A 14,288-nucleotide genomic window follows, 5' to 3' on the forward strand; every position below is an offset into this window, starting at 1 on the left:
AAGATCCCACAGACAGCAATGTGATAATGACCAGATAATTTTGTTAGTGTTGATTGAGGGATAAATATTGGCCAGGTCACAAGGTTGGAGAGTGCCATTCAAGGCCTCGTTTGTGTTCAGTCAATGATGTCTCCCAGCTGCTATTGATACAGAAAGTGAATTTGCTGGTTGGATTAAAAGCCCGGTGCTGTGTGAGCTGTGGCCTCTCTCCCTTTATAAATAAACATCTTCTTTGCCTCTCCTGAATGCAATGAAGATTCTCCAACTTAACTATCTACAAGCCTTGACTTCCAGGGACATTAGTGTAGCAGCTGCTGCTTTCGTCCAATCTCATTTCTTCTGCCACACCAATAAAAAAGCCTTGCAGCAGCAGCAGCAGTCAGTGTTACAGTAAGTGACAGTGCTGCTCAGTTGGCAACAGAATGGTTGTGGACTGAAGCCGAACTCAAAGGGTTGACTGCATCATCCAGGCTGACACTCCCAATGCATTACTGAGGGAGTGCCACGCTGCCAGAGGTGCTGTCTTTTGGGTGGGACATTAAACCAAGACCCTGGCTGCCATGTAAGTTGGGCAGACTGAGTCTACTGGAGGGCACAGAGCGAAAAGAAAGGAGTTTGGTAAGGAGGGGAACTATAAATTAATTAAGAAAAAATAAATGTAATTAAATTAACATGATAAAGATGGCAGAACAGGTGATGTGTTGCGCGGCAGTATGTGGGAGCTCCTGAATGGCAATTCATGGTAACCACGTCTGTTCTAAGTGTCTGCGGCTTGAGGAGCTTCAGCTCAGAGTTATTGAGCTGGAGGCCGAGCTGCAGACACTGTGATGCATCAGGGAGGGGGAAAGTTACCTGGAGACTTTGTCCCAGAAGGTAGTCATGTCCCTTAGGATCAGGTCATCTGTTTTGGTCAGTGGTTAGGAACAGGAGGGTGTGACTGCGAGTCAGGCAGGTAAGGGGATCGAGAAGGTGCAAGTGGAGGAGCCTCAGCCCTTGCAATTGAGGAACAAGTTTGAGGTGCTTGCAGCTTGTATGGACAAGAGTGAGTGTGGATGAGCAGACAGACCAATGCACCATGGTACAGGAAGCCATTCAAGTGGGGCCAGCAAAAAGGAACGTAGTGGTTGTAGGGGACAGAATAGTGAGGGGCATTGACACTGTTCTCTACAGCAGGGAGCGAGAGTCCAGAAGGCTGTGTTGCCTGCTGGTGCCAGGGTTCGGGACATCTGCTCAGGGCTGGAGAGAAACTTACAGTGGGAGGGGAGGAGCCAGTCATCGTGGTCCATGTAGGTACCAACGACATAGGCCGGACAAGGAAAGAGGTTCTACATAGTCAGTATCAGGAGCTAGGCACCAAATTAAGAAGCAGAGCCTCAAAGTAATAATCTCTGGATTGTTACCTGAGCCATGTACAAATTGGAGTAGGGCAAATAATATTAAAGAAATGAAAGCGTGGCTCAAAGACTGGTGTGGTAGAAATGGGTTCCGGTTCGTGGGGCACTGGCACCAGTACTGGGGAAAGTGTGGTCTGTACCATTGGGACGGTCTACACCTGAACTGTGCTGGGACCAGTGTTCTAGTGAGTCACATAACTAGGGAAGTAGTGAGGGTTTTAAACTAAATAGTGGGGGCATGGGATCAAATTTAGGAAGATGTGATAAATCAAAGAATAGAAACAAGGCAAGAGAGAAAGGTATTAATATGGGAAATGATAAACAGACCATAACAGGAAAGGACAGTGAGTATAAATCTAAGAGTAAATCAGCAGACAAGGCTAGAGGTTACAAAAATAACAAAAGGACCAAACTAAAGGCTCTGTATCTGAACGCACGCAACATGTAATACAAAACAGATGAACTGATAGAATAAATAGAAATAAATAAATATGATCTGATGGCCATTACGGAGACATGGCTGCAGGATGACATAGATTGAGACCTGAATATTGAAGGGTACATGACATTTAGGAAGGACAGGAATCTAGGACAAGGTGAAGGGGGAGCTCTCATAATTTATGATTGTATTAGCATAATAGAGAGGGATGACATAAGTTCAGGAAACCAGGATGTTGAAGCGGTTTGGGTTGAGAAGAGAATTGTGGGAGTGGTGTACAGGCCCCCTAATAATGACCACATGGTAGGATGGGGTATAAAGGAAGAAATAATGGGTGCTTGTCAGAAAGGTACAGCGATAATCATGGGGGAATTTTAATCTGCTTATAGACTGGAAAAATCAGATGGGCAAAGGTAGTCTAGATGAGTTCATAGAATGTTTTTGGGATAGTTTCTTAGAACGGCAAGTTCTGAAGCCAACCAGAGAGCAGGCTATACTAGACCTGGTATTGTGCAACGAGATCAATGAGATAGGAGTAATTAATGACCTCATAGTGAAGGCGCCCCCAGGGAGCACCGATTATAATATGATTGAATTTTACATTCAGTTTGAGGGACAGAAGAGTGGGTCCAAGACTAGTATTTTAAACTTAAAGAGGGCAATTATAAAGGCATGAAAGCAGAGCTAGCAGAAGTGAACTAGCAAATCAGGTTAAGGGATAGGTCAATAGAGATGCAGTGGCAGACATTTAAAGGGATATTTCAGAATACACAGAACAGATACATTCCAATGAGAATGAAAAATTTCAAGGGGAGGACCCACCATCCGTGGTTAACTAAAAACGTTAAAGATAGTATCAAACTTATAGAAAAAGCATATGTGTGCAAAGATGGGTGGAAAGTCAGAAGATTGGACAGAATATAAAAAACAGCAAAGAATGACAAAGATTAATAAGGACAGAAAAATTAGAGTATGAGAGAAAGCTGGTGAGAAATATAAAGACAGATAATAAGAGTTTCTATAGATATTTTAAAAAGGAAAGAGTTAACAAAGTGAGCGTTGGTCTTATAGAAAGTGAGTCCAGAGAATTAATAAGGAAAAATAAGGAGATGGCAGATGAATTGAACAGGTATTTTGCATCGGTCTTCATCATTGAGGATACAAATAACATCCCAGAAATAGCTGTAAATAAGGAAATGGAAGGGAGGGAGGAACTCCAGGAAATTACTATCACCAGGGAAGTGGTTATGAGCAAATTGTTGGAGCTGTGGGCTGACAGGTCCCTGGGTCCAGATAGACTTCATCCTAGGCTAGTGAGATAGTTGATGGACTGGTTTTAATTTTCCAAAATTCCCCAGATTCTTGGAAGGTTCCATTGGATTGGAAAATAGTGAATATAATGCCTTTATTCAAAAAGGAAGTGAGACAGAAAGCAGGAAACTACAGGCCAGTTATCCTAACATCTGTCATTGGGAAAATGTTAGAAGCTATTATTAAAGGCGTTATAGCAGGGCAGTTGGAAAAATTCAAGGTAATCAGGCAGAGTCAACATGGTTTTGTGAAAGGGAAATAATTTATTGGAGTTCTTTGAAGAAGTAACATGTGCTGTGGATAAAGGGGAACCGTAGATGTACTGTACTTAGATTTCAAGAGGCATTTAATAAGGTGCCACATCAAAGGTTATTGCGGAAAATAAAAGCTCATGGTGTAGGGGGTAACATGTTGGCATGGATAGAAGATTGGCTATCTAACCAGAAACAGAGAGTAGGCATAAATGGGGCATTTTCTGGTTGGCAAGATGTAATGAGTGGTGTGCCACAGGGATCAGTGTTGGGGCCTCAACTTTTTACAATTTATATAAATGACTTAGATGAAGGGACCGAAGGTATGGTTGCTAAATTTGCTGATGACACAAAGATATGTGGGAAAGTAAGTTGTGAAGAGGACATAAGGAGGCTACAAAGGGATTATAGATGGGTTAAGTGAGTGGGCAAAGATCTGGGAAATGGAGTATAATGTGGGAAAATGTGAAATTTTGACAGGAAGAATAAAAAATTATCTAAATTATATAATTTATCTAAATGGTGAGAGATTGCATAGCTCTGAGATGCAGAGGGATCTGGGCGTCCTAGTGCATGAATCGCAAAAGGTTAGTATGCAGGTACAGCAAGTAATTAGGAAAGCTTATAGAATATTATCATTTATTGCGAGGGGAATTGAATACAAAAGTAGGGAGGTTATACTTCAGTTAACAGGGTATTGGTGAGACCACATCTGGAGTACTGTGTACAGTATTGGTCTCCTTATTTAAGGAAATAGGTAAATGCGTTGGAAGCAGTTCAGAGAAGGTTTACTAGACTAATACCTAGAATGGGTGTGAAGTCTTATGAGGAAAGGTTGGACAGGCTAGGCTTGTATCCCCTGGAATTTAGAAGAGTAAGAGGCAACTTGATTGAAACATATCGGATGCTGAGGGACCTTGACAGGGGGTGTGTGGGAAGGATGTTTCCTCTTGTGGGAGAATCTAGAACTATGGGGTCATTGTTTAAAATAAGGGGTCGCACATTTAAGACAAAGATGAGGAGAATTTCTTTCTCTCAGAGGGTCGTGGTTCTTTGGAATTCTCTTCCTCAAAAGGTGGTGGAAGCAGAGTTTGTATCTTACCTCATGCTGTACCTGTCCTGGGAGTGTTTGATGGGACAGTGTAGAGGGAGCTTTACTCTATATCTAACCCGTGCTGTCCCTGCCCTGGGAGTGTTTGATGGGACAGTGTAGAGGGAGCTTTACTCTATATCTAACCCGTGCTGTCCCTGCCCTGGGAGTGTTTGATGGGACAGTGTAGAGGGAGCTTTACTCTGTAGCCAATCCGTGCTGTACCTGCCCTAGGAATGGATCAGGTTAACTTCATAAATTGTCACCACTGTTAACAGGGCATAACAATGCTCATGCTTTATTACCGGGTTAGCAGAACACCAGTGACTGATTTGGCCCAGTCTGATCCAGTATGCTCCTGGGCAAAAAGGACGATATTGTGCTGGAGCTATTAAAGTTTAAGCAAGTTTGTGGGCCAAATTTATATGCAATTCAGTGTAATCTGCCCTACCAGCAGTTTTGTGTGTTGCTTCAAGTCCCTACACTGTAATGTGTTCTTTATATAACTGTGCAACATTATATTAGTTGCCCTGGCAACTCCAGTTATTAAGGGGCTAATGCAATCAGAGCTATTGGCAAAGAGTGCCTGCCAGACTGGGCACACCTCCCACCTCAAATCTTTATCCTGTTTATTCTTTCAAATATCCACATCTTCGCCTTCTCCAAAGGCTGACCACGCTGTGACTTGTATGGCTAAGGTTAATTAATTAGTTGTCCCACCTCTTCTTCTCCAAAAAAAAGGCAAACAAAGGACTGCAAATTCTTCCTTTTTGTAATTAAGTAAATTAGGGACCTTTTGATTTCCCACTAATGTGAAATCCTTTGTTGGATCACACAGGGGTTCCAAACACACAAAAATAAAGATACGTTTCTCAACCTGAGGGCAGGAGCCAAGGATAAATGATTACCATGTGTGTCTTCTCTCTTTCCTCCTTGTTTTTACACTCAACGAGGTGAAGACTATTAATATAGTAGGGATGGAACAGACAGGCCCAGAATTTGCTGGGAAAATAGCAGCAATTTTAACGGCACATGGCGTTATAAGTGTGTAAAGTAGCCCAGCCATTTCTGTTCAGAGAGAGGTATGGCATGAGTTGTGAATCACCACAAGTTGCAAAATAATTTGCTCTACTTCACCGTTACCCTCACAAAAACAGCAGCTCACCCTTGACCTCCCCATCAGTGTCAAGAAATTGCTGCTTTTGATTTTTGATTTTGATTTAGAGATACAGCACTGAAACAGGCCCTTCGGCCCACCGAGTCTGTGTCGACCATTAACCACCCATTTATACTAATCCTACACTAATCCCATATTCCTACCACATCCTCACCTGTCCCTATATTCCCCTATCACCTACCTATACTAGGGGCAATTTATAATGGCCAATTTACCTATCAACCTGCAAGTCTTTTGGCTGTGGGAGGAAACCGGAGCACCCGGAGGAAACCCATGCAGACACAGGGAGAACTTGCAAACTCCACACAGGCAGTACCCAGAATTGAACCCGGGTCGCTGGAGCTGTGAGGCTGCGGTGCTAACCACTGCGTCACTGTGCCGCCCATTAGCTTTTGCGCTGTTAAAATGAATGCAACTCCTTGCAGAAGGTTAGGGCTGGTACTTAACAGGCGAAGGACACTTTTAATGAGGTGCTTTGTGTTCTTGCAATGCCAGTCAACCTCTCCAGCCCAGAAAGGGAGCAATCGACTCTGTGGAGTGTCATTCCTACAGGTAGTAAATTGTTGCTAAATATTTGTAAAATTTTAAATTCTAAGTATTTAAATTTTTTTTAAACTTTCCTTTCTGCTCTTTCTGTCTCTTCCTTATTCCAATCTTTCTGTCTCTTTCTCTCTTTGTCCCTGATTTGACTCTCATTCACCCAATTTCCTTCTCTGTCATTCCTCTGTTTCTTTCTCAAACCTTAAATCTTATTGGATAAGGAGATAAATTGTTGGTTCCGTTGTCCACCAATAAATAGATGGAGTTATGAAGAGTTTACGGAACAGAAACAGGCCATTCAGTTCAAATGGTCCATGCCAGTGTTTATGTTCCACATGAGCCTCCAGCCATCCGACTTCATCACAGCCGACAAACCTATCCTAATTCTTTATCAGATGCCCTATTGCCCTCATCACATGGTTATCAGCTTGCACTTCCAGCACGATAGAACACTTAACTTTTTTTAAGCTGAAGGGTGATGGAAAAGGTCGAATTGACGTGGCACACTGCAAGATGTCCCACTCCAGCCAAGCTTCCAGTGAGGGAGATGTATGGTCTGCACAGAAATGTGTGAAGGGGTTAGAGATGGAAGAGTTGGTTTTCTGCTGGAAGCTCAGCACATGAGCCAGGATCATATCTGGGCCACTTCACCACCATTATTAACCGAGGCATAGGATATAAAAGCAGGGAGGTTGTGCTAGAACTGAATAAAGCACTAACTAGATCACAGCTAGAGTACTGCGTACAGTTCTAGTCACTGCATTACAGGAAGGATGTGATCTCACTCGAAAGGGTACAGAGGAGATTCACAAGGGTGTTACCAGGAAATGAGAATTTTAGCTGTGAGGGAAGATGCGATAGGCTAGAGTTGTTTTCTTTTTGAACGCAGGAGGCTGAGGGGACTAATGATCTTTAGGGAAGGAAATCTGCCAGCCTCACCCAGTCTGGCCTCCATGTAGCTCTAGACCCACATAAATATGGTTGATTTGTAACTGCCCTCTGAAATGGCTCAGCAAGCCACTCAGTTGTACCAAACTGCGACAGAAAAGCCTAATAAGAATAAAATTGGAATGACCACCCGGCGTCGACATAGGCACTGGAAATGGCAACGGCAAACCCAGCCCTGTCGACTCTGCAAAGTCCTCCTTACTAACATCTGGGGGCTTGTGCCAAAGTCAGGAGAGCTGTCCCACAGACTAGTCAAACTGCAGCCTGACGTAGTCATACTCACAGCCAACGTCCCAGATTCCTCCATCACCATCCTGTCCCATCGGCAGAGGTGGCGGCACAGTGGTATACAGTCGGCAGGGAGTGGCTCCGGGAGTCCTCAATATTGACTCCAGACCTTTGAAGTCTCATGGCATCAGGTCAAACGCAGGCAAGGAAACCTCCTGCTGATTAACACCTATTGCCGCCCCTTGGCTAACAGATCAGTGCTTCTCCATGTTGAACACCAACTGGAAGAAACAGTGAGTCTAGCAAGGGCACAGAATCTACTCCGGGTGGGGAACTTCAATGTCCATCACCAAGAGTGGCTCAGTAGCACCACTACTGACTGAGCTGGCCGAGTCTTAAAGGACTTAGCTGCCAGATTGGATCTGCGGCAGGTGGTGAGAGAACCAACAAGAGGGAAATACCTACTTGACCTTGTCAAACAAGCATACGAACATACAGGTTAGGAGTAGGAGTAGGCCACTCGGCCTCTCAAGCCTGTTCCGCCATTCAATAAGATGATCAGATTGTAACCTCAACTCCACATTCCCACCTACCCCCATGAACCGTTCACCCCCTTGCTTATCAAGAATCTATCTACCTCTGCCTTAAAAATATTCAAAGATGCTGCTTCTACCACCTTTTTAGGAATAGAATTCCAAAGACTCTCAATCCTCTGAGAGGAAATAATACTTGTTCCTGTCTTAAATGGGCGACCCCTTATTTTTAAACAGTGACCCCTAGTTCTAGATTCTCCCTCAAGAGGAAACATCCTTTCCACATCCACCCTGTCAATACCCCTCAGGATCTTATCTGTTTTAATCAAGTCGCCTCTTACTCTTCTAAACTCCAGCGGATACAAGCCGAGCCTGTCCAATCTTTCCTCGTAAGATAACCTGCCCATTCCAGGTATTAGTCTAGTAAACCTTCTCTGAATTGCTTTCAATGCATTTACATCCTTCCTTAAATAAGGAGCCCAATACTAGACACAGTACTCCAGATGTGGGGTTGCACTTTAAGAATCCGCCACCAAAGTAGGCGGTGGATGTAAAAAAATACGCCCTGCTCACACGGAAACCGCATCTCAGAGCCGCCGTGATTTCAACCGTGGCGGCTCACTTGCATGGCCGCGGCACCTGCAATAATGTGGAGAGGGCGGGCGAGCCGCTACAGACAACAGCGTCCAGTGCCAATGCGCAGGTGCCGGAGCCATTTTTAAAGGGCTTACAGCCTTTAATGGACATTTAAAAATTAAAGGGCTGGGTCAGTTGAATTACCAAAAAGCAGAAATAAATTACCTTTAAATTAATTTCCCAAACCCCCCTACCACCCACCCATTGGCATCTCAAAACATTCCTGCCCTTTTTCTCCCCCGAGAGTTTGTTTATTAAGAATTTGACCTTTCCCCCCTCCAAGGTTCGGCACCTTTGCCCTTCACCCCTTCCCATCACCTCCCCAACCAATCCGCAACAATGTTACCCCACTCACCCCGCCCCCGCACAGAGAAAAAACTCCTCCTCCCCCCACACCCCACCAGTATCGCGCCACGTTTCCCCGAATGGGGATTCGAAGGTATGGCATTATCAGCCCTCCAAATGAAGAGCGGTGTGGTGACTAAGGAAGTGACAGGACCCTCATTAAACCAGGTGTGTAAATTAGTTTACATATTGAAATGGGGGTCTCATCGCCGAGTGGCGGGGCAGCCGCCACGAGGCTTCGCCACCGCCATTGGGAACGGCATGGGGCCTGGCACCATTGGAACCAGTGGCGGGCCTCCGCCGCACTGATCTTCATTGTCCCCCTGTCAACGCTCCCAACAGAGGAGGGGCTTTAAAATCCAGCCTGTGGTCTCACCAATGCCCTGTATAACTGAAGCATAACCTCCCTACTTTTGTACTCAAGTCCCCTCGTGATAAACGATAAAATTCTGTTAACTTTCCTAATTACTTGCTGTACCTGCATACTATCCTTTTGGATTCATGCACTAGCACACCCAGATCCCTCTGCATCTCAGAGCTCTGCAATCTATCACCATTTAGATAATATGCTTCTTTTTTATTCTTCCTGTCAAAATGGACACTTTCACATTTTCCCACATTACACTCCATTTCCCAGGTCTTTGCCCACTGACTTAACCTATTTATAATCCCTTTGTAGCCTCCTTATGTCCTCATCACAAGTTACTTTCTTGCCTATCTTTGTGTCATCAGCAAATTTAGCAACCATACCTTCGGTCCCTTCATCCAAGTGATTTATATAAATTGTAAAAAGTTGAGGCTCCAGCACAGATCCCTGTGGCACACCACTCGTTACATCTTGCCAACCAGAAAATGACCCATTTATACCTACTCTCTGTCTCCTGTTAGATAATCAATCTTCTATCAATGTTACCCCCTACACCATGAACTTTCATTTTCTGCAATAATGTTTGATGTGGCACCTTATCAAATGCCTTCTGGAAATCTAAGTACAATACATCCACCCCTTCCCCTTTATCCGCAGCACATGTAACTCCCTCAAAGAACTCCAATAAATTGATTAAATATGATTTCCCTTTCACAAAACCATGTTGACTCTGCCTGATTATCTTGAATGTTTCCAAGTGCCCTGCTATAACGTCTTTAATAATAGCTTCTAACATTTTCCTGATGACAGATGTTAAGCTAACTAGCCTGTAGTTTCTGGCTTTCTGTCTCCCTTTTTGAATAAAGGAGTTACATTCGCTTTTTTCCAATCTAATAGAACCTTCCCCGAATCTAAGGAATTTTGTAAACTCAAAACCAACGCATCAACTATCTCACTCGCCACTTCTTTTAACACCTAGGATGAAATCCATCGGGACCCGGGGACCTGTCAGCACGCAGCTCCAACAATTTGTTCGGTACCACTTCCCTGGTGATTGTAATTTCCTGGAGTTCCTCCCTCCCTTCCATTTCCTGATTTACAGCTATTTATGGGATCTGACTCGTACCTTCTATGGTGAAGATCGATGCAAAAAAATCTGTTCAATTCGTCTGCCATCTCCTTATTTTCCATTATAAATTCCTCAGACTCACTTTCTATAGGACCAGTGCTCACTTTGTTAACTCTTCTTTTTTAAATATCTATAGAAATTCTTACTATCTGTCTTTATATTTCTCGCCAATTTTCTCTCGTACTCTAACTTTCCGCTCCTTTTAATCTTATAATTGTTCTTTGCTGCTTTTTATATTCTGTCCAATCTTCTGACCTGCCACCCACCTTTGTGCAATTTTATGCTTTTTCTTTAAATTTGATACTTTCTTTAACTTTTTTAGTTCACCACGGATGGTGGGTTCTCCCCTTGGAATTTTTCATTTTCGTTGGAATGTATTTATTCTGTGTATTCTGAAATATCCCCTTATCCTCACCAATCTACCTGTCACAGATGCTTCTGTCCATGACAGTATTGATAAGTGTAAACGCTGTACAGTCCTTGTGGAAATGAAGTCCCGTCTTCACTCTGACAATACGTCCATCGTGTTGCAAGACAGCATCACCATGCTAAATGGGATAGATTCAGAACAGATCTCTCAGCTCAAAACTGGGCATCCATGAGGCGCTGTAGGCCGGCAGCAGCAGAATTGTATTCAACCACAATCTGTAACCTCATGGCCCAGCATATCCCTCACTCTACCATTAACATCAAGCCGGGGGTTGTGGGGGCAGCCCTGGTTCAATGCAGAGTGCAGGAGGGCATGCCAGGAGCAGCACCAGGCATAGCTCAAAATGAGGTGCCAACCTGGTGAAACTACAACCCAGGTCTGCATGCATGCTAAACAGTGATAGACAGAGCAAAGCAATCCCACAACCATTGGATCTGCTCAAAGCTCGGCAGTCCTGTCACATCCAGTCACGAATGGTGGTGGACAATTAAACAATTAACCGGAAGTGCAGACTCCACAAACATCCCCATCCTCAATGATGGGGGAGCCCAGCACATCAGTGCAAAAGACAAGGCTGAAGCATTTACAACCATTTTCAGCCAGAAGTGCCAAGTGCTCTCCTTCTGAGGTCCCCCGTGTCACAGATACTAGTCTTCAGTCAATTCGATTCACTCCGTGTGATATCAAGAAATGGCTGAAGGCACTGGATACAGCAAAGCCTATGGATCCTGACAACATCCTGTCTGTAGTCCTGAAGACTTTTGCTCCAGAACTATCTGCACCCCTAGCCCAGCTTTTTCAGTACAGCTACAACACTGGCATCTGCTTGACAATGTGGAAAATTGCCCAGTTATGTCCTGTCCACAAAAAGCAGGACAAATCCGATCCAGCCAATTACCGTACATAAGTGTACTCTCGATCATCAACAAAGTGATGGAGGGTATCATCAACATGCTATCAAGCAGCACTTATACATAAATAACTTGCTCACTGATGCTCAGTTTAGGTTCCGCCAAGGCCACTTGGCACCAGACTTCATTACAGTATGTCTCCATGGATAAAAGAGGTGAATTCAAGAGGTAAGTTGCCAGTGACTACCCTTGACCTCAAGCAGCTTTTGACCGAGTATGACATCAAGGAACCTTCGCAAAACTGGAGTCAATGGGAATCGGGGGAAAACTCTCCGCTGGTTGGAGTCATATCTAGCACAAAGAAAGATGGTTGTGGTTGTTGGAGGCGAATCATCTCAGCCCCAGGAGATCACCGCTGCAGGAGTTCCTCAGGGTAGTGTCCTAGGCACAACCATCTTCAGCTGTTTCAGCAATGACCTATCCTCCATCATGGTGGCGTAGTGGTAATGTCACTGGACTAGTAGCCCAGAGGCCCTGTCTAGTGTTCTGGGGACTGGGTGTGAATCCCACCATGGCAGATGGTGAAATTTGAACTCAATTAATAAAACTGGAATTTAAATTAAAAAGCTAGTCTAATGGTGACCATGAAACCATTGCCGATTGTTGTAAAAACCCATCTGGGTCACTAATGTCCTTTCAGGAAGGAAATCTGCTGTTCTTACCTGGTCTGGCCTACATGTGACTCCAGATCCACAGCAATGTGGTTGACTCTTAATTGCCCTCTGAAACTCAAGGTCAAATAGGGATGGGCAATAAATGCTGGCCTAGCCTGCGACTCTCACATCACACGAACGAATAAAAAAAAAAAATCAAAAGTGGGGATGTTCGCTGATGATAGACAAGTTGGTGGAATGGGCGGACAAGCGGCAGATGAAATTTAATGTCGAGAAGTGTGAAGTGATTCATTTTGGTAGGAAGAATGTGGAGAGACAATCTCAAATAAATGGTACAATTCTAAAGGGGGTGCAGGAGCAGAGGGACCTGGGTGTATATGTGCATAAATCATTGAAGGTGGCAGGACAGGTTGAGAGAGCAGTCAATAGGATATACAGTACCCTAGGCTGTATTAATAAGGGCATAGAGTACAAAAGCCAAGGAAGTTATGTTAAACTTGTATAGAGCACAAGTTTGGCCTCAACTGGAGTATTGTGTCTAGCTCTGGGCGCCACACTTTAGAAAAGATGTGTAGGGTTAAGAGAGAATGCAGAAACATTTCACGAGAATGGTTCCAGGGATGAGGAACTTCAGTTACATGGATAGATTGGAGAAGTTGGGACTGTTTTTCTCTGGAAGAGAGGTTGAGAGGAGATTTGATAGTGGTGTTCAAAATCATGTGCAGTCTAGTCAGAGTAGATGGTGAAAAACTGTTCCCATTGATGGAAGGATCAAGAACAAGAGGGCACAGATCTAAGTAGTTGGTGAAAGAAGCAGTGGTGACATGAGGAAAACGTTTTCACGCAGTGAGTGGTTAGGATCTGGAATGCACTGCCTGAGAGTGTGGTGGAGGCAGATTCAATCGAGGCATTCAAGCAGAAATTGGATTGTTATTTAACAAGGAAGGGCTACAGGGAGAAAGCGGGTGAGTGGCACGAAGTGAATTGCTCCTTTGGAGAGCCAGTGCAGACACAATGGGCTGAATGGCCTCCTTCTGTGCTGTCGCAATTCTGTGATTCTGTGAGGAGGGTCATTCAGCAGATGACACAGCTTTGAGACAATTGGCAAAAGAGCCAAAAAGGGAGATGAACATTTTTTTAATGCAACGAGTTGTTCTGAACATCGAGTCTGGAATGCGCTGCCTGAACGGGCGGTGGAAGCAGACTCTATAGTAACTTTCAAAATGAAATTGGATAAATACTTGAAGAGGGAGAACGTTGCAGGGCTAGTGGGAAAGAGCAGGGGGAAGTGGGCGAATTGGATAGCTCTTTCAAAGAACTGGCACAGCTACAATGGGCCGAATGGCCTCCTCCTGTGCTGTAGATTCTATGACACATGCTTTCCTATTAAAGAAAGTCACAGCAGTAAGCGTCCTGACAGTTCCATTCCTTCGCAATGAAAAAAGAACACTTGATAATTGAATGAAAACACTGTTGATTTTCACTTCATATGAACAAACATGCAAACATATGAATTAGGAGCAGGAGTAGGCCATTCAGACCCTTGAGCCTGCTCCGCCATTTGATAAGATCAATGACCTCTGCTCTGGGGAAGAGAATTCCATAGACTAATGACCCACTGAGAGAAAAATTTCTCCTCATCTCTGTCTTAAATGGGAGACCCCTTATTTTTAAATTGTGTCCCCCAGTTCTCTCTCACCCATAAGGGGAAACATTCTTCCAATTAATCAATTATCCAAAATGTATTTGTCTTTAACCTTGGCAGCAACGTGTATAGGGGGGGTCACTGACAAAAGGCTATTTAATATTCGGGATGTGTGAAGGGGTTAGCCGGGGACGGAGGGGGAGGTGGTCAGCCTTTATTCATTCTGATAATGCTGCAGTTATACTCCATCCTGCAATGTCATCTCGCCTTCACACATAGTTAAATAAATTAGGATTCTCC

At 44.2% G+C, this 14,288-nt stretch overlaps 1 protein-coding gene across 7 annotated transcripts in view; it reads left to right on the plus strand.

The window, feature by feature from the left end:
• Positions 1 to 14,288, plus strand: part of robo2 (roundabout, axon guidance receptor, homolog 2 (Drosophila)) — a 644,486-nt gene that overhangs the window by 591,318 nt on the left and 38,880 nt on the right. The gene's annotated exons all lie outside the window — the stretch shown is intronic.

The sequence above is a fragment of the Heterodontus francisci genome, chromosome 10 (genome assembly GCF_036365525.1).
Source record: "Heterodontus francisci isolate sHetFra1 chromosome 10, sHetFra1.hap1, whole genome shotgun sequence".
In the NCBI taxonomy this organism is placed as follows: domain Eukaryota; kingdom Metazoa; phylum Chordata; class Chondrichthyes; order Heterodontiformes; family Heterodontidae; genus Heterodontus; species Heterodontus francisci.